We start from the raw sequence: 25585 nt of genomic DNA, 5'->3' as shown, positions 1-25585 counted from the left end.
GGGTGATTTTCTTTGGGGTGGCTTTTTTTTTATAGGGGTATTATTATTTTGGATAATTTTGTTTATTTTTGTAATCTTAGATTTTTTTTATTTTTCGTAATTTTAGACTTTTTTTTTTTTTTTTTTTTTTTTTTTTTTTGCAGTTTTTGTTTTGTTTTTTGTAGTCTTAGGATTTTTTTAATTTTGTAACTTACGGCTAGATTTAGAGTTTGGCGTTAGCCGTCAAAACCAGCGTTAGAGGCTCCTAACGATGGTTTTGGGCTACCGCTGGTATTTAGAGTCTTGTAGGTAATGGTCTAACGCTCACTTTGCAGCCGCGACTTTTCCATACCGCAGATCCCCCTACGCCATTTGCGTATCCTATCTTTTCAATGGGATCTTTCTAACGCCGGTATTTAGAGTCTTGGCTGAAGTGATCGTTAGAAATCTAACGACAAGACTCCAGCCGCAGAAAAGTCAGGAGTTAAGAGCTTTCTGGGCTAACGGCGGTTCATAAAGCTCTTAACTACTGTGCTCTAAAATACACTAACACCCACAAACTACCTATGTACCCCTAAACCGAGGCCCCCCCCACATCGCCGCCACTCTAATAACATTTTTTTAACCCCTAATCTGCCGACCGCACACCGCTGCAACCTACGTTATCCCTATGTACCCCTAATCTGCTGCCCCTAACACCGCCAACCCCTATATTATATTTATTAACCCCTAATCTGCCGCCACCAACGTCGCTGCTACCTTACCTACAATTATTAACCCCTAATCTGCCGACCGGACCTCACCGCTACTATAATAAATGTTTTAACCCCTAAAGCTAAGTCTAACCCCAACACTAACACTCCCCTAAGTTAAATATAATTTAAATCTAACGAAATAAATTAACTCTTATTAAATAAATTATTCCTATTTAAAGCTAAATACTTACCTGTAAAATAAACCCTAATATAGCTACAATATAAATTATAATTATATTGTAGTTATTTTAGGATTAATATTTATTTTACAGGCAACTTTGTATTTATTTTAACCAGGTACAATAGCTATTAAATAGTTAAGAACTATTTAATAGCTACCTAGTTAAAATAATTACAAAATTACCTGTAAAATAAATCCTAACCTAATTTACAATTAAACCTAACACTACACTATCAATAAATTAATTACATGAAATACCTACAAATAAATACAATTACATAAACTAACTAAAGTACAAAAAATAAAAAAATTAATTACAAACATAATAAAAATATTACAACAATTTTAAGCTAATTACACCTACTCTAAGCCCCCTAATAAAATAACAAAGCCCCCTAAAATAAAAAAATGCCCTACCCTATTCTAAAATTAAAATAGAAAAGCTCTTTTACCTTACCAGCCCTTAAAAGGGCCTTTTGTGGGGCATGCCCCAAAGAATTCAGCTCTTTTGCCTGTAAAAAAGAGGCTCCAAAGTCTTCATCCTATCCGGGCAGAAGAGGAGATCCGGACCGGTAACCATCTTCATCCAAGCGGCATCTTCTATCTTCATCCGATGACGAGCGGCTCCATCTTGAAGACCTCCGGCGCGGATACATCCTCTTCTTCCGACATCCTAAGTCCGAATGAAGGTTCCTTTAAATGACGTCATCCAAGATGGCGTCCCTCGACTTCCGATTGGCTGATAGGATTCTATCAGCCAATCGGAATTAAGGTAGGAAAAATCTGATTGGCTGATTCAATCAGCCAATCAGATTGAGCTTGCATTCTATTGGCTGTTCCGATCAGCCAATAGAATGCGAGCTCTATCTGATTGGCTGATTGGATCAGCCAATCGGATTGAACTTGAATCTGATTGGCTGATTCCATCAGCCAATCAGATTTTTCCTACCTTAATTCCGATTGGCTGATAGGATTCTATCAGCCAATCGGAATTCGAGGGACACCATCTTGGATGACTTCATTTAAAGGAACCTTCATTCGGACTTAGGATGTCGGAAGAAGAGGATGGATCCACGCCGGAGGTCTTCAAGATGGAGCCGCTCGTCATCGGATGAAGATAGAAGATGCCGCTTGGATGAAGATGGTTACCGGTCCGGATCTCCTCTTCTGCCCGGATAGGATGAAGACTTTGGAGCCTCTTCTGGACTTCTTCTTGCCGCTTGATAGAAGACTTCAGCCGGATGATGGATCTCCAGCCCCCGCTTGGGCTTGGATGAAGATTTCAGAGCCTGGATGGATCGGTGATACCCGGTGTGGTGAAGATAAGGTAGGAAGATCTTCAGGGACTTAGTGTTAGGTTTAGTTAAGGGGGGTTTGGGTTAGATTAGGGGTATGCGGGTGGTGGGTTGTAATGTTGGGGGGGTATTGTATGGTTTTTTTTTTTACAGGCAAAAGAGCTGAATTCTTTGGGGCTTGCCCCGCAAAAGGCCCTTTTAAGGGCTGGTAAGGTAAAAGAGCTTTTCAATTTTAATTTTAGAATAGGGTAGGGAATTTTTTTATTTTGGGGGGCTTTGTTATTTTATTAGGGGCTTAGAGTAGGTGTAATTAGCTTAAAATTGTAATATTTTTATTATGTTTGTAATTAGCTTTTTTTATTTTTTGTACTTTAGTTAGTTTATTTAATTGTATTTATTTGTAGGTATTTCATGTAATTTATTGATAGTGTAGTGTTAGATTTAATTGTAACTTAGGTTAGGATTTATTTTATAGGTAATTTTGTAATTATTTTAAATAGGTAGCTATTAAATAGTTCTTAACTATTTAATAGCTATTGTACCTGGTTAAAATAATTACAAAGTTGCCTGTAAAATAAATATTATTCCTAAAATAGCTACAATATAATTATTCGTTATATTGTAGCTATATTAGGGTTTATTTTACAGGTAAGTATTTAGATTTAAATAGGAATAATTTATTTAATAAGAGTTAATTTATTTTGTTAGATAAAAATTATATTTAACTTAGGGGGGTGTTAGTGTTAGGGTTAGACTTTAGGGGTTAATACATTTATTAGAGTAGCGGTGAGGTCCGGTCTGCAGATTAGGGGTTAATTATTGTAGGTAGCTGGTGGCGACGTTGTGGGGGGCAGATTAGGGGTTAATAAATATAATATAGGGGTCGGCGGTGTTAGGGGCAGCAGATTAGGGGTGCATAGGTATAATGTAGGTTGCGGCAGTGTACGGAGCGGCAGATTAGGGGTTAAAAAAATATGCAGAGGTCAGCGATAGCGGGGGCGGCAGATTAGGGGTTAATAAGTGTAAGGTTAGGGGTGTTTAGACTCGGGGTACATGTTAGAGTGTTAGGTGCAGACTTAGAAACTGTTTCCCCATAGGAAACAATGGGGCTGCGTTTGGAGCTGAACGCTGCTTTTTTGCAGGTGTTAGGTCTTTTTCAGCCCAAACTGCCCCATTGTTTCCTATGGGGGAATCGTGCACGAGCACGTTTTTTAAGCTGGCCGCGTCCGTAAGCACCGCTGGTATTGAGAGTTGCAATGGCGGTAAATATGCTATACGCTCCCTTTTTGGAGCCTAACGCAGCCCTTCTGTGAACTCTAAATACCAGCGGTATTTAAAAGGTGCGGGGGAAAAAAAGCCAGCGTTAGCTACACGGGTCATTACCGACAAAACTCTAAATCTAGCCGTTAGGTTTTTATTTTTAGGTTATTTTATTTTTTTCAAATAGTAATGTTAAGTTTATATACGGCTAGATTTAGAGTTCTGCAGCCAAAGGGGTGCGTTAGCTACACGTGTATTTTTCCCCCGCACCTTTTAAATACCGCTGGTATTTAGAGTTCACAGAAGGGCTGTGTTAGGCTCCAAAAAGGGAGCGTAGAGCATAATTTACCGCCACTGCAACTCTCAATACCAGCGGTGCTTACGGACGCGGCCAGCTTCAAAAACGTGCTTGTGCATTATTCCCCCATAGGAAACAATGGGGCAGTTTGGGCTGAAAAAGACCTAACACCTGCAAAAAAGCAGCGTTCAGCTCCTAACGCAGCCCCATTGTTTCCTATGGGAAAACACTTCCTATGTCTGCACCTAACACCCTAACATGAACCCCGAGTCTAAACACCCCTAACCTTACACTTATTAACCCCTAATCTGCCGTCCCCGCTATCGCTGATCCCTGCATTTTATTAACCACTAATCTGCCGCTCCGTACACCGCCGCAACCTACGTTATCCTTATGTAACCCCTAATCTGCCGCCCCCAACGTCGCCGCCACCTACCTACAATTATTAACCCCTAATCTGCCGACCGGACCTCACCGCTACTCTAATAAATGTATTAACCCCTAAAGTTAAGTCTAACCCTAACACCCCCTAAGTTAAATATAATTTTATTCTAACGAAATAAAATAATTCTTATTAAATAAATTAATCCTATTTAAAGCTAAATACTTACCTGTAAAATAAACCCTAATATAGCTACAATATAAATAATAATTATATTGTAGCTATTTTAGGATTAATATTTATTTTACAGGCAACTTAGTATTTATTTTAACCAGGTACAATAGCTATTAATAGATTTATTTTACAGGTAATGACAAAATTACCTGTAAAATAAATCCTAACCTAAGTTACAATTAAACCTAACACTACACTATCAATAAATAAATTAAATAAACTATCTACAATTATATCAACTAAACTAAATTACAAAAAGAATTCTGCTCTTTTGCCTGTAAAAAAACCCACCCACATACCCCTAATCTAACCCAAACCCCCCTTAAATAAACCTAACACTAAGCCCCTGAAGATCTTCCTACCTTGTCTTCACCACGCCTGGTATCACCGATCCGTCCAGAAGAGGGTCCGAAGTCTTCCTCCTATCCAGCAAGAAGAGCTCCTCCAGAGGGTCCAAAGTTTTCATCCATCCGGCGCGGAGCAGGACCATCTTCAAGCAGCCGACGCGGAGCCATCCTTCTTCACCGACGGACTAACGACGAATGAAGGTTCCTTTAAGGGACGTCATCCAAGATGGCGTCCCTCAAATTTCGATTGGCTGATAGAATCCTATCAGCCAATCGGAATTAAGCTAGGAAAAATCTGATTGGCTGATTCAATCAGCCAATCAGATTGAGCTCGCATTCTATTGGCTGTTCCGATCAGCCAATAGAATGCGAGCTCAATCTGATTGGCTGATTGAATCAGCCAATCAGATTTTTCCTAGCTTAATTCCGATTGGCTGATAGGATTCTATCAGCCAATCGAAATTTGAGGGACGCCATCTTGGATGACGTCCCTTAAAGGAACCTTCATTCGTCGTTAGTCCGTCGGTGAAGAAGGATGGCTCCGCGTCGGCTGCTTGAAGATGGTCCCGCTCCGCGCCGGATGGAAGAAGATAGAAGATGCCGCTTGGATGAAGATGTCTGCCGGTCCGGATGTCCTCTTCTGCCCGGATAGGATGAAGACTTTGGACCCTCTGGAGGAGCTCTTCTTGCCGGATAGGAGGAAGACTTCGGACCCTCTTCTGGATGGATCGGTGATACCCGGCGTGGTGAAGACAAGGTAGGAAGATCTTCAGGGGCTTAGTGTTGGCTTTATTTAAGGGGGGTTTGGGTTAGATTAGGGGTATGTGGGTGGTGGGTTATAATGTTGGGGTGTATTGTATGTTTTTTTTTTTTTTACAGGCGAAAGAGCAGAATTCTTTGGGGCATGCCCCGCAAAAGGCCCTTTAAGGGCTGGTAAGGTAAAAGAGCTTTACAATTTTTATTTTAGAATAGGGTAGGGCATTTTTTTATTTTGGGGGGCTTTGTTATTTTTTGGGGGGGCTTAGAGTAGGTGTAATTAGTTTAAAATTCTTGTAATCTATTTTTTTTTTTTTTTTTTTTTTTGTAATTTAGTTTAGTTGATATAATTGTAGATAGTTTATTTAATTTATTTATTGGTAGTGTTAGGTTTAATTGTAACTTAGGTTAGGATTTATTTTACAGGTAATTTTGTAATTATTTTATTTAGGTAGCTATTAAATAGTTATTAACTATTTAATAGCTATTGTACCTGGTTAAAATAAATACAAAGTTGCCTGTAAAATAAATATTAATCCTAAAATAGCTACAATATAATTATTATTTATATTGTAGCTATATTAGGGTTTATTTTACAGGTAAGTATTTAGCTTTAAATAGGATTAATTTATTTAATAAGAATTATTTTATTTCGTTAGAATAAAATTATATTTAACTTAGGGGGGTGTTAGGGTTAGAGTTAGACTTAGCTTTAGGGGTTAATACATTTATTAGAGTAGCGGCAAGGTCCGTCGGCAGATTAGGGGTTAATACTTGAAGTTAGGTGTCGGCGATGTTAGGGAGGGCAAATTAGGGGTTAATACTATTTATTATAGGGTTTTTGAGGCGGGAGTGAGGCAGATTAGGGGTTAATTACTTTATTATAGTAGCTGTGAGGTCCGGTCGGCAGATTAGGGGTTAATAATTGTAGGTAGGTAGCGGCGACGTGGGGGGAGCAGATTAGGGGTTAATAAATATTATGTAGGGGTCGGCGATGTTAGGGGCAGCAGATTAGGGGTACATAGGGATAATGTAGGTGGCGGCGGTGTGCGGTTGGCAGATTAGGGGTTAAAAAAATTTAATAGAGTGGCGGCGATGTGGGGGGGCCTCGGTTTAGGGGTACATAGGTAGTTTATGGGTGTTAGTGTACTTTAGAGCACAGTAGTTAAGAGCTTTATGAACCGGCGTTAGCCCAGAAAGCTCTTAACTCCTGGCTTTTCTCTGCGGCTGGAGTCTTGTCGTTAGATTTCTAATGCTCACTTCAGCCAAGACTCTAAATACCAGCGTTAGAAAGATCCCATTAGGGGGATCTGCGGTATGGAAAAGTCGTGACTGGAAAGTGAGCATTAGACCCTTTCATGACTGACTCTAAATACCAGCAGGCGGTAAAAACCAGCATTAGGACCCCCTAACGCTGGTTTGGACGGCTAATGCAGAACTCTAAATCTAGGCGTTATAGTTTAAGCTTAGGTTTTTTTTTTATTTCACAGGTAAGTTTTTACTTATTTGAAGGTAGAAATATTGTAAGTTTAATTTAAAGTTAGGGGGTGAATTTAATTTAGTGTGTCGCTATGTAGAGGGCCGGCGGTTTAGGGGCTAATAGGTTTAGTTTAGTAATTGCGATGTGGGGGATCAGCAGTTTAGGGGTTAAATATATATATTTAGAGATATATGCATTACTTTACTATATGGTTTATCTGCTGGTATTGGAGCTGAATTTGAGATGTATGCATTACTTTACAATATGGTTTTATTTTATCTGCTGTTATTGGAGCTTTATTTGAGCTATATGCATTACGTTTACTACATGCTTTTATCTGCTGGTAATCAACATTTCAGTTAAGCTGGTGCTTTAGTGCAGTAATTCTCAACCACAGTCCTCAAGTACCCCCAACAGGCCAGGTTTTCATGATAGCTGAACATGTGCACAGGTGAAGTAATCAGTAACATCATGGTTGCTAATTTTCTCAAACCCATCAGCTGATTATGTCACCTGTGCACTGATTCAGCTATAATGAAAACCTGCCCTGTTGGGGGTACTTGGGGAAACAATGCTTTAGTTTAATTTAAGCTACCTCTATAGGGTTCATATATGTATTTCTCTGACGTATCATAGAGAGTGCCTCACCAGCCTATGACCTCACCGCACGTCACTGAGTCTGATTCAGAATAGAATATGTTCTGTATATTCACTGAGATAATCAGTGAACACAATTGTTTTCTCCCACCATCCTAGAAACAGATTTGCATATGTGGAAGCACAGGATATCCCCATTGCAGTTCCTCTGATTTGAAGAAAAAATTGCATGCTGTTATCATTTAGTTTTAAATAAATAAAGCTATACAAAAAACTACTGCACCCCTGCAAGGGTAAAGGCAAATTGAAAAAAATAAAGTATATCTATTCCTAGGTAAAAAAAAAAAAACTGATATAAGCCACTAAAGAATTTAATGGTAATATACATATATTAGCCATTACAAGCCTTGTTGGTATAGCTGTACTGCAAGCCTTTTAGCCTGTAACAACGTCAGTACCGCACTCTTAAAAATGACGTTTTCTAATGGGATTCTCATAGCGCTGCCATTACGAGTTTTGCGTTCTGGCTAATAAAGCTGTGTTACAGCCTAAAACAACAAGATCTGGAACGCCATGTAAAGTAAGTAGTTATGAGTTTTACGCTACAAATCTGTAACATAAAACTCATAACTAAAGTTCTAAAAAGTAGACTAACACCCATAAACTACCTATTAACCCCTAAACCGAGGCCCTCCCGCATTGCAAACACTATAATAAATTTATTAACCCCTAATCTGCCACTCCCCGACATCATCACCATTAAGCTAATTATTAACCCCTAAACTGTCGCCCTCCCGAATCGCAAACACTATTTAAATATTATTAACCACTAATCTGTCTTCTGACCACATCGCCCCCACTATACTAAAGATATTAAACCCTAAACTGCAAGCTCCCCACAACAAAATATACTAAATTAAAATAGTATTCCCTAAACCTAACAACCCCCTAACTTTATATTAAATTTCCCTAGCTTAAATTAAACTAAAACTTACCAGTCAAATTAAAAAACTAAGTTTAAACTAACAATTAAACTAATATAATTATTAAACTAAAATTAAACTAACTACCAATTAATAAACTAAACTACATATTAAAAAAATCCTAACACTATTACAAAGTATCTATTTACAAAAAAATACTAAATTACAAACATTAAAATCCCTAGCCTACAATAAACTACCAATAGCCCTTAAAAGGGCCTTTTGTGGGGCATTGCCCCAAATATATCCTACCTAACTATCCTACCTAAGTTACCCATTGCCCTGAAAAGGGCATTTGTATGGGCATTGCCCTTAAAAGGACATTTAGCTCTTTTACTGTCCAAAACCTAAACAAAAAAAAACACACCCAAAAAACCTTAAAAAAAGCCTAACACTAAACCCGACAATCCACTTACAATTTTTGAAGTCCCGCTTGAATGATCTTCATCCCGGCGTTTAAGTGCTCATCCAGACGGCCTCTTCAATCTTCATCCCGGCGTGGAAGTCCTCATCCAAGTGGCAAGAAGTCTTCATCCAGGTGGCCTCTTCAATCTTCATCCAGACGGCCTCTTCAATCTTCATCCCGGCGTGGAAGTCCTCATCCAAGTGGCAAGAAGTCTTCATCCAGGTGGCCTCTTCAATCTTCATCCAGGCGGCATCTTCTATCTTGATCCTGGTGGCGTGGAGCGAGTCCATCCTGAAGACACCCGGCGTGGATCATCCTCTTCATACGGTCGCCACCGTACACTGAAACTTCAATGCAATCGACGCAATTCAAGATGGCGTCCCTTGCATTCCTATTGGCTGAAAAATTTGAATCAGCCAATAGGAATAAGAGCTGCTAAAATCCTATTGGCTATTCAAATCAGCCAAAAGGATTTAAGCAGCTTTCATTCTATTGGCTAATTCGAATTAGAAAGAATGAGAGCTGTTTAAATCCTATTGGCTGATTTGAAAAGCCAATGGGATTTTAGCAGCCCTAATTCCTATTGGCTGATTAAAAATGTTCAGCCAATGGGAATGCAAGGGACGTCATCTTGAAACGCGTCCCTTGCATTGAAAATTCAGTGTACGGCGGCGACCGTATGAAGAGGATGCTCCATGCCGGATGTCTTTAGGATGGACCTGCTCCGCACCGCCTTTATTACCCATTTCCCAGTTCTGCATAACTAACACATTTATAATAATATACTTTTAACCTCTGTGATTATCTTGTATGTAAGCCTCTGCAAACTGCCCCTTTTTCAGTTCTTTTGACAGACTTGCAGTCTAGCCAATCAGTGCCTGCTCCCAGATAACTTCTCGTGCACAAGCACAGTTATCTATATGAAATACGTGAACTAACACCCTCTAGTGGTGAAAAACTGTTAAAATGCAATCTGAAAGAGGTGGGTTTCAAGGTCTAAGAAATTAGCATATGAACCTCCTAGGTTAAGATTTCAACTAAGAATACCAAGAGAACAAAGCCAAATTGGTGATAAAAGTAAAATGGAAAATTGTTTAAAATTACATGCTCCATCTGAATCATGAAAGTTTTTTTTGGCCTAGACTGTCCCTTTAACGCACCGCAAACAGTCCATTTGCACAACCGTAAACTCCCCATTTGCACAAGGTTGGATACCAAGCTAGCCATGTCCCGTTCCTTGTCCTCACTGATGTAATTTTACGGTCTCTTCCTCCACCCAGCCACGTACAACACCAAGGGTCCCCGAAAGGTGACACCAAGCCCCCTGGGACGCCTGCTGTGTTTGGTCTTCCACCTCCTCAAAGCCACCTTCCTCCTCTGACTCCTCTTCTTCAGACTCCTCTCTCTGCGTTGCCTCTCTCTGCGTTATTATAAGGTGTGTTAAGTAGTACTATTCTTATCAGTTTAATCCCTGTTCCATCCCCTATCAGGGGACGTGTATATGGCATGGATTTTAGGAACCGGGAGATGGAAAAAGATGCTTGGTCGGTCCTCCTACTTCAAATTTGTGGCACTGCGCGTGCAATCTAATGTGCCATCAGATAGGAGTGGTGTGTTAAGTAGTACTATTCCTATCAGTTTAATCCCTGTTATGTGCCTTTTTTATTGGTTTGGTTTTTGAAGCCACAGTGCTGTAGCAGCGGCCAGAAAAATTGATGTTTGTTTCCCAGGCAGAAAGTGCCCTAAAACATTGCGGCTTGAACCCTAGTTGGTGGCGGATGAGTCACGCAAGTCATCCGGCATTCGAAGATAAAATACAGCACAGTGTGGACCGTTTTTAGCCCAAGGCAGCTCATCTCATCAGGCCTTTTTTACTCGAATGTATCACCCAATGTCAGTCCCTTCAGGATCCATCCCTCATTCATCTTAATAAAGGTGAGGTAATCTAGACTTTTTTGACCTAGGCGACTTCTCTTCTCAGTGACAATACCTCCTGCTGCACTGAAGGTCCTTTCTGACAGGACACTTGAAGCAGGGCAGACCAGAAGTTCTATTGCAAATTGGGATAGCTCAGGCCACAGGTCAAGCCTGCACACCCAGTAGTCATAGTCTGCTACTTGTCGGTCGAGTCGTTCTCTGAGGGTGGACCCCGAAGGGCTGTGGCAATGTATAGGAGTTAAAAAGCTCTGCATGTCCTCCATCAACAACACGTCTGTAAAGCGTCCTGTCCTTGCCGGCGTGGTCGTGGGAGTCGTAGGATTACTTTCACCTCTTCCCCTGTTAGATTCCCGTTGTGCTGTGACATCACCCTTATACGCTGTGTAAAGCATACTTTTTAATTTAGTTTGGAACTGCTGCATCCTTTCCGACTTGCGGTAATTCGGTAACATTTCAGGCACTTTATGCTTATACCGGGGGTCTAGTAGCGTGGACACCTAGTACAGGTCGTTCTCCTTCAGCTTTTTTATACGAGGGTCACTCAGGCACGACAGCATGAAAGCCCCATTTGCACAAGGTTGGATGCTGAGCTACTCATGTCCCGTTCCTCATCCTCAGTGATCTCACTGAAGGTATCTTCTTCCCCCCAGCCATGTACAACACCATGGGTACCAGATAGGTGACAACGTGCACCCTGGGATGCCTGTTGTGGTTGGTCTTCCTCCTCAAAGCCACATTCCTCCTCTGACTCCTCTTGCTCATAATACTCTTCCAGCGTTGCCGCTGATCCAGCAAGCGATGCTGATAAGGCTGTTTCTGGTGGTGATGACCACAACTCTTCCTCTTCCTCTTCACGCTCATCTACAGCCTGATCCAGCACTCTTCACAGGGCACGCGCCAGGAAGAAAACAAATGGTATGATGTCGCTGATGGTGCCTTCGGTGCGACTGACTAGGTTTGTCACCTCCTCAAAAGGACGCATGAGCCTACAGGCATTGCGCATGAGCGCCCAGTAGCGTGGAAAAAAATTCCCAGCTCCGCAGAGGCTGTCCTAGCACCCCGGTCATACAAATACTCGTTAACGGCTTTGTCTTGTTGGAGCAGGTGGTCGAACATTAGGAGTGTTGAATTCCAACGTGTCGGGCTGTCGCAAATCAAGCGCCTCACAGGCATGTTGTTTTGCCACTGGATATCGGAAAAGTGCGCCATGGCCATGTAGGAACGCCTCAAATGGCCACACACCTTCCTGGCCTGCTTCAGGACTTCCTGTAAGCCTGGGTACTTATGCACAAAGCGTTGTACGATCAGATTACACACATGTGCCATGCACGGCACATGTGTCAACTTGCCCAATTTCAATGCCGCCACCAAATTACTTCCATTGTCAGAAACCACTTTGCCGATCTCCAGTTGGTGCGGAGTCAGTCACTGATCCACCTGTGCGTTCAGGGCGGACAGGAGCGCTGGTCCGGTGTGACTCTCTGCTTTCAGGCAAGTCAACCCCAAGACGGCGTGACACTGCCATATCCGGGATGTGGAATAGTACCTGTAGAGCTGGGGGGTGCCATTTATGTGGAGCAAGACGCAGCAGCAGAAGAGGACTCAGCCGAGGAGGTTATGGAAGAGGATGGAGTAGGAGGAGTAGAGGAGGTGGCAGCAGGCCTGCCTGCAAGTCGTGGCGGTGTCACCAACTCCTCCTCTGCAGAGCCACGCATTCCATGCTTGGCAGCCGTCAGCAGGTTTACCCAATGCGCAGTGTAGGGGATATACCTGCCCTGACCATGCTTTGCAGACCAGCTATCAGTGGTCAGATGGACCCTTGCCCCAACACTGTGTGCCAGACATGCCATTACTTCCTTTCGCACAATCGAGTACAGGTTGGGGATTGCCTTTTGTGCAAAGAAATTTCAGCCGGGTACCTTCCACTGAGGTGTCCCAATAGCTACAAATTTTTTGAACGCCTCAGACTCCACCAGCTTGTATGGTAAAAGCTGGCGGGCTAAGAGTTCAGACAAGCCAGCTGTCAGATGCCGGGCAAGGGGGTGACTTTGTGACATTGGCTTCTTACGCTCAAACATGTCCTTGACAGACACCTGACTGTGGGCAGATGAGCAGGAACTGCTCCGGAAGAGAGACGGAGTGGCGGATGGTTGAGAGGGGGCAAGGAGGACAGCAGTGGTTGACGTGGCTGAAGATGCTGGACCAGGAGGAGGATGGCAGCTTTGAGTTTGTGTGCTGCTTCTACTCATGTGTTGTTCCCATAGGCGTTTGTGATGTGCGATCATGTGCCTTTGCAAAGCAGTTGTACCTAGGTGGGTGTTGGACTTCCCACGACTCAGTTTCTTTTGGCACAGGTTTCAAAGGCCATCGCTGTTGTCAGAGGTAGACACACAAAAAAAATGCCACACTGCTGAGCTCTGCGATGACGGCATTCTGGTGGTGGCAACAGCATGCGTTGATTGGCGTGCTGTCTGGCTGACCCCGGGTGCCGATGCATGCTGTCTGTGCCACTAGCTCCTTGCGACGACCTCCCCCTGCTTCCAACTCGTCTCCTCCTCCTCTCTGTCTCCCCATCTGAACTTTCCCCCTGTTCTTCTTCTCTTCTAGCGGGCACCCACGTGACATCCACGGACGCATCGTCATCATCAACCGCTTCACTTGTATATGACAAATCAACAAAGGAAGCAGCAGCGGGTACAACATCATCATCATCACACCGTACGTCCATGTCTGTAATGCTGCCTGACTGAGACATATCGCTGTTATCTACATCCTCTGTCAATGATGGTTGCGCATCACTCATTTCTTCCAACTGATGTGTAAAAAAACTCCTCTGACAGATCAAGTGAAGCGGCTGTGGTGCTAGTGTTGGTGGTGGAGGCAGGCGGGCGAGTGGTAACTTGAGAGGTGCCTGAAGATAAGCTGGAGGAGGATGGTGCGTCAAGGTTCGGAGCGGAAGCTATAGAAGATTGGGTGTCCTGTGTTATAAAGTCAACTATGTCCTCCTCAGAACTTTTCGAGTTCATGGGACGTGGCCTCTGAACACTGGGCATTATTCTAGTGCCAAAGGGAATCACAGCACCACGACCATGATGGCACCTGCGGGGTGGCCTGCCTCTGCCTGTCATTTTTTTTTTAAATGTACACTTACACTACTATTAAACAAGATATGAGTGGTGGCAATGGGCAAGTGGGCACAGTATACGCTGTGAGCCTGACACAAAAAAGCAGACTGATGTTTCACAGTCCAAAAAGTTTTTTATTTTTTTAAATGTACACTTACACTACTATTAAACAAGATATGAGTGGTGGCACTGGGTTTAATGTTCTGGTATAAACTAGTATCCTGATATTTTATAGGACCACTCAGTCTCACACCTTACCTTGGGCTCATTAAGATCTAACTTATAGAACCCTGTTGTGCTCATAGATCTGAGGGTCACTACTGTAAGGATACAGTGTGAAGATGTTATTAGAGAAATATAAGGAATGAGTCAATCCTATGATATGGCAGATGAAATAGGATTGCTCTAATTCCAGAAAAAGTAACAGTCAGAATAAATGAAAATCTGTTCCCAGAGTAAATTTCAGTCTTCAAATCCAGACATATAAAATATATACAGTTGTTTGCACACTCTCATACAGACACACTATCTTCAGCCTTAATTGTGCAGGCTATTAGCACTGTAATTGATTTATCTTCATATGAGCAATATAAGTCTTAAGAGAATTATGCAGGGTTAGTTTCAGGCACAAGCAGCAAGCTTATGGTTAAATGCTTAAATGTGAGAAGCGTGATAAGTTGTTTGCAATCAAGTAAAAGTCATTCAACAAGCAGCAATAACAAGCAGACAGATTTGTTTACCAGAAGCTGTGTATAAGCATGAGAGGAGTAACATATGATTCCACAGTGATATTGTTATTATACAGACCGGAGTATGCTGTGTGAAGGTGAGTACAGACCGGCATCAGAAACTTGTCTAACAGTTGTCCTGTGAGCTAAACCGGAGAGACAGGCAAGCTATCTGTGATGAAAGGCAGTGTGTGAGCTGCAGCAGCCGTTTGAGTACACAGAGGAGCTGGGAGTGATGTCACTCCCAGGCCAGGCTGCAGTCCAGAGAGTAGAGATCTGTGAGCAGGCAAAACCAAACGATATCCAGAATTGGAGTTATGTGACAATCTTTCAGAGGAGACTCAGGAGAGATGCTGCAATGTCACAGAATACTAGAGATTCAGATATCCAGGTAAGTGTAATACAAAGAGGAATCCCTACTTAGACAGCAAGGAATGGCTGGGTCAATATCAAACAGCATACACAAAGGTACTGAATTAAATTACCAAGCAAAGGGTAACACTAGGTGGAGCCTTAAATACTGCTGTGGTAATTAGAATTTAAAGACACAGTGAAATAAATTATGACAACCCTGACACTGGGCAAGTGGGACCAGTATAAGCTGTGAGCCTGAAACAAAAAAGCAGACTGATGTCTCACAGTCCAAAAAGTTTTTTTTGTTTTTAAATGTACACTTACACTACTATTAATCAAGATATGAGTGGTGGCACTGGGCAAGTGGGCCCAGTATAAGCTGTGAGCCTGAAACAAAAAAAGCAGACTGATGTTTCACAGTCCAAAAAGTTTTTTTTTTTAAATGTACACTTACACTACTATTAAACAAGATATGAGTGGTGGCACTGGGCAAGTGGGCACAGTATACGCTGTGAGCCTGGCACACACGCTGGCAGGCAGGCAACTGCAATTTAGATTACACTAGCAAACTGATGTTTCACAGTCAAAAAAGTTTTAATTTTTTAAATTTACACTACTGTTACACCAGATATGAGTGGTGGCACTGGGCAAGTGGGCCTGGCACACACGCTGGCAGGCAGGCAACTGCAATTAGATTACACTAGCAGACTGATGTTTCAAAGTCAAAAAAGTTTTATTTTTTTAAATTTACACTACTGTTACACCAGATATTAGTGGGGGCACTGGGCAAGTGGGCACAGTATACGCTGTGAGCCTGGCACACACGCTGGCAGGCAGGCAACTGCAATTAGATTACACTAGCAAACTGATGTTTCACAGTCAAAAAAGTTGGATTTTTTTAAATTTACACTACTGTTACAACAGATATGAGTGGTGTGGCACTGGGCAAGTGAGTCTGGCACACACGCTGGCAGGCAGGCAGGCAACTGCAATTAGATTACACTAGCAGACTGATGTTTCACAGTCAAAAATTTTTTTTTTTAAATTTACACTACTGTTACACCAGATATGAGTGGTGGCACTGGGCAAGTTGGCCTGGCACACACGCTGGCAGGCAACTGCAATTAGATTACACTAGCAGACTGATGTTTCACAGTCAAAGTTTTTTTTTTTTAAATTTACACTACTGTTACACCAGATATGAGTGGTGGCACTGGGCAAGTGGCTTGGCAGGCAGGCAGGCAACTGCAATTAGATTACACAGGGAAAAAATAAAAATAAATAAATGATGTTCTAGCCCTAAAAAGGGCTTTTTGGGGTGCTGTGCTTACAGCAGAGATCAGATGAGTCCTTCAGGACTGTAGTGGACACTGAATACACTAGCCTAGCTATCAATTTCCCTATTAAATCACCAGCAGCTACACTGTCCCTCCTCTCACTAACAATGCAGCTTCCGAATGAATCTAAAATGGCTGCTGTTCAGGAGCTGGGAGGGAGTGTCTGCTGCTGATTGGCTGGAATGTGTCTGCAGACTGTGAGATACAGGGTCAAAGTTTACTCAATGATGACGAATAGGGGGCGGATTGAACATTGCATATGTTCACCCGCAGCGGCGAACACGAACATGCTATGTTTGCCGGAAACTATTCGCCGGCGAACTATTCGCGACATCACTATTGTCAATACATAATATCATAAAATATATCTCTATTATAATTTTTGAATACAAATGTTTGAATATAAACCAAATACACAATAAAATGTAATCTTTTTTTAAATTAATACTGTATTAGTATTTTTAAGACTGTTTTGAATTTTTTTTGTATATTTCTAAAATTAATTTTCTATTTATCTTTTTTATATTGGTGCCAATATTCCTTAGTTGTACTACTTATAGTCTAACACTGGGTTATTACTTCTAACACTGTTGGGATTATTTAGATTTATATCTAATTTTATTGTATACTATAGGCTATACATACAAGTGCACACTTTATTATTTTTATCACATTTATCACTTAACTAGCCACAATATGAAGTATTTCTTTTTTTACTTGGGTTTTATACTCTTTAATAATCACTTAAAACAGAAACTAAAACATATTTCTATCTAAGGTTCTAAGGGGTCTATTTATTATTGTGCGGGTGGACATGATCCGCTGTAGCGGATCATGTCCACCCCACAACAAAAAATGCCGACAGCATACGCTGTCGGCATTTATCATTGCACCAGAAGTTCTTGTGAACTGCTGGTGCAATACCGCCCCTTGCAGATTCTAGATTTTCTATAGTAGATGTTTTTGAGACATATGAAATTGAAATTCTCGCTGTAAAATATCCCTTTAAATGATACATCCAATTTGATTGGCTGCAAGCTGTTTAAATAGAGGTATCCAATATTGTGTTATTTAGAACTTGATAAAGGCCTGGAAGGGGCTGAAATGCATTGCTCTATCTTGTTGTATAGTTTAAATAAATATTTAAACTATTTTATCCTATTCCTGTTGCTGGTGTATCTCAAGATGTTTAAGTCCCTTTTAGCGACTACTTTTAGCTTCTAAGAGCATCTGTAGTATGCTACTGTTGGAGACTATTAAGTGATCTTAAAGGGACAAGAAACCCCAATAAATTTTTTTTTTCTTTCATGATTCAGAAAGAGCATGCAATTTTAAACAACTTTCCAATTGACTTCTATTATTTAATTTGCTTCCTTCTCTTGTTATCCTTTGCTGAAAGGTTTTTCTTGAAAAGCTCAGGAGTAGCAAATAACCTAGGTTCTAGCTGCTGCTTGGTGGCTGCATATATACTGATTGTCATTGGCTCACCCATGTGTTCAGTTAGAAACCAGTAGTGCACTGATGCTCCTTCAATAAATTATACCAAGAGAATGAAGCAAACTTTATAATAGAAATAAACTGAAAAGTTGTTTAAAATTGTATGTTCTAACTAAATCATGAAACACCTTGAACATCAGGTTCCTTCCAAGTAATGGCTATTAGGAAAGCTCACATTGGCGGTCAGCGTGAGAAGTTCCGGCTCTACCAGTGTGGATCGTGGTCTACTGTGACGTCATGAGCAAGCATTAGGAAAGGTTGCATTGGCGAGGAGTGCTCAGATCTCTATTCCGGATATCTACATCGTAAGAGCCATTAGTGCTCTCAATGCCTAAAAGATCTTCAATCCTGTTAGTAGTTCTATGTGTGCGGGTCTTGGCCCCTCTGTCCGTACGTATTTCACCAGGAATATCTCCCTGTCCCTTACAGATCTATCACTGCCACGACGCCATCTTGGAGAAACGACTCTGGTTTCCTTCAATTTGGACTGTGTTTTGTATTCCAGAGATACGTTTGTTATAATGTTATGATATTTTATGTTATGATACTTTGTGATTTGTTAGGTAACTGATTTCACTAGTGATTCATTGTATATTTTTTTGCTTCACTTCGCACATATATTTATATTTCTATTACCATTAAATTCTTTAGTGGCTTATATCAGTTTGTTTTTTACCTAGTAATAGATACACTTTTTATTTATTTTTTCACTTTGCCTTTAGCCTTGCAGGGGCGCAGTAGTTTTTTGTATAGCTTTATTTATTTAAAATTTCCATCCCTTTTTCTATTACTTGTTAAACTCTTAGGGGAGAGTTTATTACTACTGCTAGAAGGTTATAGCTCTAGCACTTTACATTTTCCACCCCTTTTTTTGGTACTGAAGAAATGGCTGATTCCTTCTGTAAGTATTTGAATCATAACAGATATGGTATATCATTGACAGGAGAGCATAATACTCTGATTCAGTTTTTGGATTTATCAGTCAGGAGTTCTGTAGGGAAGGAAAGAATTGAAACAGATTTATACCGAAAACCTGCAGCAGGTATTACATTTTTAACATTTGATTCATGCCATCCACGCCACACAATTTGTGGCATACCAAAGGGGCAATATATAACACCAAAACGAAATTGCACAACCCAAGAAATGTATAGTAAACAAACAAATAGAATCACTAAACATTTAAAAAGCACAGGGTATAGTGATATAATTTTAAATAAAGCTAAACAAGAAGTTGATGATATTCCCAGAAAGGATCTTCTAAAGTATAAAAATAGGAGATTTTTGGTAAACCCCCCCCCCCAAAAAAAAACATATTTTATAACTACATACAGTTTAGAATATAATTAAATACAGTATGTAATATTGTTAAATAATCTTTACTGATACTATACACTGATCCAATACTCAATGATATACTGCAAGATGGTTGAAACTTAATTTCCAAAAAAAGGTAGATCAATAGCAAACTCTGTCTCCTTCGGCTTTTTTTTTTTTTAAAAGAATACGTGTTGGCTAAAAAACCGCAAAGGTTTTTTTAAAGGTAGAAAACAAATGTGTAAAACATGTAATTTGCTGAATGAAAGGGATTACGTTTAGTTCCACTACCAACAATGGCAAATACAAAAAAAAAAAATTTTTTATCACTTGTGCCACTACACATGTAATTTATCTGTTGACCTGCTGGGGGTGCAATTTTCAATATGTGGGGAAAACAAAAAGACCCCTCAAGGATAGATTTATAGAGAAGATCTATTGAGGATCCTGATTCTGATACACCGGTAGCAAGACATTTCAGGGATCAACATAATTCAGATGTTAATTTACTAACTGTACAGGGAATTGATCATGTTCTAGTATGGAAAAGAGGAGGTGATAGAGAAAATAAACTTAATTTACATGAAATATTTTGGATCTTTACACTACTGTTCCTATAGGCTTAAATACACAGAAAGATCTTGATCTCTATCAGGCCCATTTATCAAAGGGCTTGCGGACCTGATCCGACACTGCGGATCAGGTCCGCAAGACCTCGCTAAATGGGGAGAGCAATACGCTCTCCGCATTTAACATTGCACCAGCAGCTCACAAGAGCTGCTGGTGCAACGCCGCCCCTGCTGACTCACGGCCAATCGGCCGCCAGCAGGGAGGTGTCAATCAACCTGATCGTATTCGATCGGGTTGATTTCCGGCGATTCCTTTCTGCCTGCTCAGAGCAGGTGGACAGGGTTATGGAGCAGCGGTCTTTGTGACCGCTGCTTCATAAGTTGTGTTTCTGGCGAGTCTGAAGACTCGCCAGCAACACGGCCCTTCAAGCTCTGTACGGAGCTTGATAAATGGGCCTGTAAGTGTGAACTAAATCTAAATGTTGAAATTGTTTTGATAAATCTGAAACTTAAGTTTCAATTTAAGAATTATTACTAATGAAAAGATCTTAATATTTATGTGTAAACTAAATATACATGCAGAATATGCTTTGTTAAAGCTGAAACTTAAGTTTCAATTTAAGAATTGTTATTATTAATGGAAAGATCTTGATCTCTATGTATGAACTAAATATAAATGTGGCAATTGTTTAGATAAAGCTGAAACTTAAGTTAACTTACTTGCAATACAGTTTGCTATTGTTTGCTTTGTAAAGTTTTCAATAAAGATGGACTTTTTACTTACATGAACTGCTTGGAGTGTTGCCTGCTACATTTTGGATATATGTCACTTTCACCTTGTGCACAAATGGGGTAACTTGACACTTTTATTTTCAAGCAAATGTTCAATTTCAGCTCTGTAGCAGGGTTTTTGCTTGCAGATTTCCAAACTCAGAAGTGACCTAACACCAAGACCAGAAATGGATGCAGCAGTGTACCAAAGAATGGCTTCAATGGGTTATACCTTACACATTTAATTTTCATTTTGAAGAAAATCTATTATATTTGAAGATTTTTTTGTTGCTACTAGAACACTTTCTACATGCCACTGTGATACCACATTTGTATTACTGTCTTCTGCCTAAGTTTTATCTCTATGTTAAAATGATATAGTGCAATCTAATCTATATAGTGTAATTAGCTTCTTTTTAAAGAGCTAATTGGGTTTATTCGTTTTGCACAAATGCATTCTTGTGTATTATTTTGTATCCCTGGTTTAAGTTTGTACTCTTTAGTTTAATATGGTATTTCATCATTCTAATTAAAGTTTTATGCAATTGAAAAATTGGGTAGGGTGGGTCTTTAGGTGGAAAGGGGTGTATTGTGATGGGAGGATAGCCCTGTGGTGTGGGGTGTATTTGCATTTGGGTTGGGATTATGTCTATGGCTGGGTATAAGTTTAACTGAAGTGAGTGGGTCACAGTTATGGTTTATTATGGTTGAAGATTAAAGTTAGGGTCAATAATATTGGGCAACTGGCAGAGTTAATACCATGGGGGGGGGGGCAAAGCGAACCCTTGTATTTGATGCAAATGTGTTTAATAGGTGTTTTTTTTTAGATAAGGGTATCCTCATAAATAACCCCGCCCCTTTTCACCCCCCCTAGTGGATTTTTGGGAAATGGTAAAAAATGTGTTTCTTTATTCTTAAAGGAGAATCTAAATACCAATTTTCACATCTGTAACATCTGTTTTTTGCGATATAGGTATCCTCATTAATAACCCCTCCCCTCTTCACCCCTCTTAAGTGGATTTTCAGGAAATGGTAAAACACGTTTTTCTTTATTTTTAAAGGAGAATCTAAATACCAATTTTCACATCTGTAACATCGTTGTTTTTTTAGATATAGGTATCCTCATAAAAAAATTCACACACACCCTTTTCACCCCCTAGGGACGTACTTTCCAGAAATCCTTCCTTAGTGGGTGCCTACATCATTAAAACAATGTACCTTCCAGATTTCACGTTCCTAGCTTAAACAGTTTAAGCTGGTCGTTGATGAGTCAGTCAGTCATATAGTCAGGACTTCTTTGAGATATATATATATACACACACACACACATATATATATATATATATATATATATATATATATATATATATATGAAGCAAAGTGCACTCCAGGCCTCAATCCACATTAGCCTTGGGTGCTATGCCAAAAGAACAGATAGCAAACGAACATGAAGCACTCCAAAGGTCTTATATTTTTGTCACTTTATTGTGAAAGTTTTCGGGCATAAATTAGCCCGTCCTCAGACTTACAAAGTTACAACAACACTTACCACCAGCTGTGCTTAAATCCCATCACCAAACAAATGTGACCACGCTCTCCACGGTAGATGCGCCTCCCAGAAGCGAGTGACGTCATCATCCATGGCAACGTGTAGAATACTACAATTTAAACAGATCAAAAACATAATGTAACAAAGAAACATCCTGTTAACTTCCTAATCATAACAAGTAATCATAGTAATACCATAAAGTAATAATATCATGCAGTGTCAATACCGCCGCTCATTGTGTGCACACATGATTGGTTACCATAGGAACCAAACTTAAAGCTGTAATGTCAAAAAAAGGAAGCAACGGCACTCAATGGGGGGGCGGGACAGTGCAGTAGTTAAGGCAACAAATACATTTACATTCTAATCAGCAACCTAACTAAATAGCTATACCAGCAATCATCAAATATCCAAGATGTATAGATCAAACAAGAAATATTTACACAGCATATTGCAGTCGGTACTTTAAATCAGCACACACTCGGGGCAAAATAACCAGGTTGCTAGGCAACCAAAAAACATAAAAATAGCAGTGTACATTGTCAGAGATACAAAGAGCAGAGTACATTATCAGAGATAGAACATAGAAATTTTGAGAGAGCGCCACACGACAGAGAGTGAAAAACATTATGGCTTAAACTCATAGGTTACCAAAAAAGGTATTAAAACCCAGAGTAGCGCTCACAACTGTCATGCGGGGTTCTTCCAAAACAGAAGCAAAATACCTGGCAATCCAATACAAATAAAATAAATATAAATATAAATAAAACCTGAATTACATTTGAGACCTGGATATCCTGAGACAAACTCAAATAGTGATATGTAGATAGGCTCATGTTTTAGAGAGCTAGGTAATATAATTGCTAGGCAGCCAGGCATAAAACAAGAAAAAAGCAGAATAGAATAGGATGTATATTATTATTGAAAACACGCAATGTGACAGTAAGAAAAAGGCTAAAACTCATAGGGTGCCCAGTATCAGGCATTAAAAACCAACATGAGTAGCAAAAATCACTGTCACATAGCGTGTATTCAAACGTGGAGTAATGAATAAGTGGATCTCAAAGATGGATCGTGGATCTCAGTCAATGGTATATAATATAAATTAAATACTGAATTGATCATTATTCAATGGATCATGGCTCCCAAGAAAATTATTCGATTTTTATGGTGGTGATTATAGAAACACCTGCCAGTCTAATTGGGTATTAAGCCCATTGGGGACAAGGGTGTCTAACTGGAATGTTCATTTCGCTTCTTTCTGTAGAAGCAACCGGTTTCTGTCCCCTCCTCTTGGAAGTGGCGGTACATGATCTATGATTGTGTACTTAAGGTCCATCACATTATGCTGTAATTCCAGAAAATGCCTGGCTACTGGTTGTTCTGATGAGCCCTTTTTAAGTGCCGACTTGATTGCAGATCGATGGTTCGCCATGCGGGTACGCAGGTCGTCGGAGGTCTTACCCACATAATACAACCCACAAATACAATGTAGGAGATATACTATATAAGTGGTGGTACACGTGAGGCGAAACCTATGTTTATAGGTCTTACGTTTGTGTGGGTGGGTAAAACATGAGCCGGTTATAAGGCCTCCACATGTCGTGCATCCAAGGCATCGGAAGACACCAGGTTTCTTAATGTCTAACCATGTTGATGGTCTATAGCTGTGTACTGGGTCAGTTTTAATCAAAAGATCACATAGTGATTTTGACCTCCAATATCCCACCCAAGGTGGTTCAGTTTTAAATAAAGGTAATGATTTATCTGTATTGATAATTTTCCAATGTTGTTTTAAGGTGTCCATAAGTGGGTCCTTATCTCCAGTGAATGTGGTCACAAATGTCATCCTTTTGGCCTCTTGTTTGGATTCTTTATCATGGCCCATCAGTATGTCCTCACATTGTTCAGACAATAATTGTCGAGGATAACATCTTGTCTCAAAACGTTGGACCATTTCAGTCAATTGTTTATCTCTAGTATCCATCTCAAAATTGTTTGGAGTGCTTCATGTTCGTTTGCTATATATATATATATATATATATATATATATATATATATATATATATATATATACATACAGTATTATAGTTTTATTTCAACAATTGTTCACAGACACACTGTTCTTATTAACCCTCAAAAAAACCAGAAACAGCCTTTTTCTCACAGAACCCCCCCCCCCCCCCCAGATTTTTTAACATGGTTAAATAGTTCCCTTTCATGTGTATGTAGAAACGTTTAACGTTTTCTGTTGTAGTAATGGAGAATAAGGAAGGACGGCTAGTAAAAAATAACACAGCTCCATTTTTCTGACTGGGTTGGGATCTGGCCCTTAGAGAACAAATGGACACATTATTTTAAAAAAACTTCTGATACACATGACGTTGTGATTTATTAATCAGAAAAATGACCTAATAGAAATGTAAAGCATCTTGTCATATTCATCTTGAGGGCTACAGTATTACATTGCAATACTGAGCATTATATACGTTTAATGCTGTTTGGCAGTTGTACTACAAATAAGCTCAATATATTTTTCTTATAGCCAAAAAAAAAGGTCTTTACTTCTAGATGTTTCAAGCTCTATAGATAAAAATACATTCTTCATACCAACTTCTAAGAAAAAAAAATAGCATTGACATGAGATAAATTGAAAATTCCAAAAGTATTCCAGGCAATAAATCCATCTGATGAAGTGAAGTTTGATTGTGCTGACTTTGGGCTTATATCAGCAATCATACACATATTTTAGTTATCAGTATGTGGTCTGTGACTATAGCAACAAGAGCTTAATCATATCTTTCTTTCTGTTTTATTCCTAAATATTGCAGAACTAATCATGGGCACATTGAAGTATACACAGTTTGCATCTATTAAATCTATACTGTTTATTTCAGTTCACTTGTATCTAAATGTAACTGAAAATAACTTTATTTTGTTCCATTCCACTAGAGAAAAAAAAACAATGGTCTTAGTTTCCTGTACTGTAAAACTCCACTACAAATGTTTCACATTATACCAAAAAGAAATCAACATAATCTCTCATTTATATATTTGATATAAGTTATTTGTGAGTAGACATATGCCAGACCACCTAACTGATAGTGAGAATACTGTCCCAATTTTTGCAGGACAATCTCTGTTTTGGCCTCCTATCCAGTGGTATAATTGCCCCCCATGGAATCATAGAATTTGACGGTAGATGACAACCAAAAGGCCCATCAAGTTTACTCATATAACTTGTGCAATGTAAACTTACATATTTAGGGCTAGATTTCAAGTGGAGCACTATTTTGCTTTCCCACGCGCAAGTTATTTTTGTAAGACAGAGGCTTTTGGCGTGCATGGGGGAGCGCTTATATCACAAGTTGAAAGTAAAAAGTTAGCACGCAAGTGAAAACACGATACGCACAAAAAAAGTGGAACTTCGAATATCTCAACCGCACT

The sequence above is a fragment of the Bombina bombina genome, chromosome 4, assembly GCF_027579735.1.
Source record: "Bombina bombina isolate aBomBom1 chromosome 4, aBomBom1.pri, whole genome shotgun sequence".
NCBI classification, from domain to species: Eukaryota; Metazoa; Chordata; class Amphibia; order Anura; family Bombinatoridae; genus Bombina; species Bombina bombina.
The sequence above is the reverse complement of the archived record's forward strand: the minus strand, read 5'-3'. Positions refer to the sequence as shown.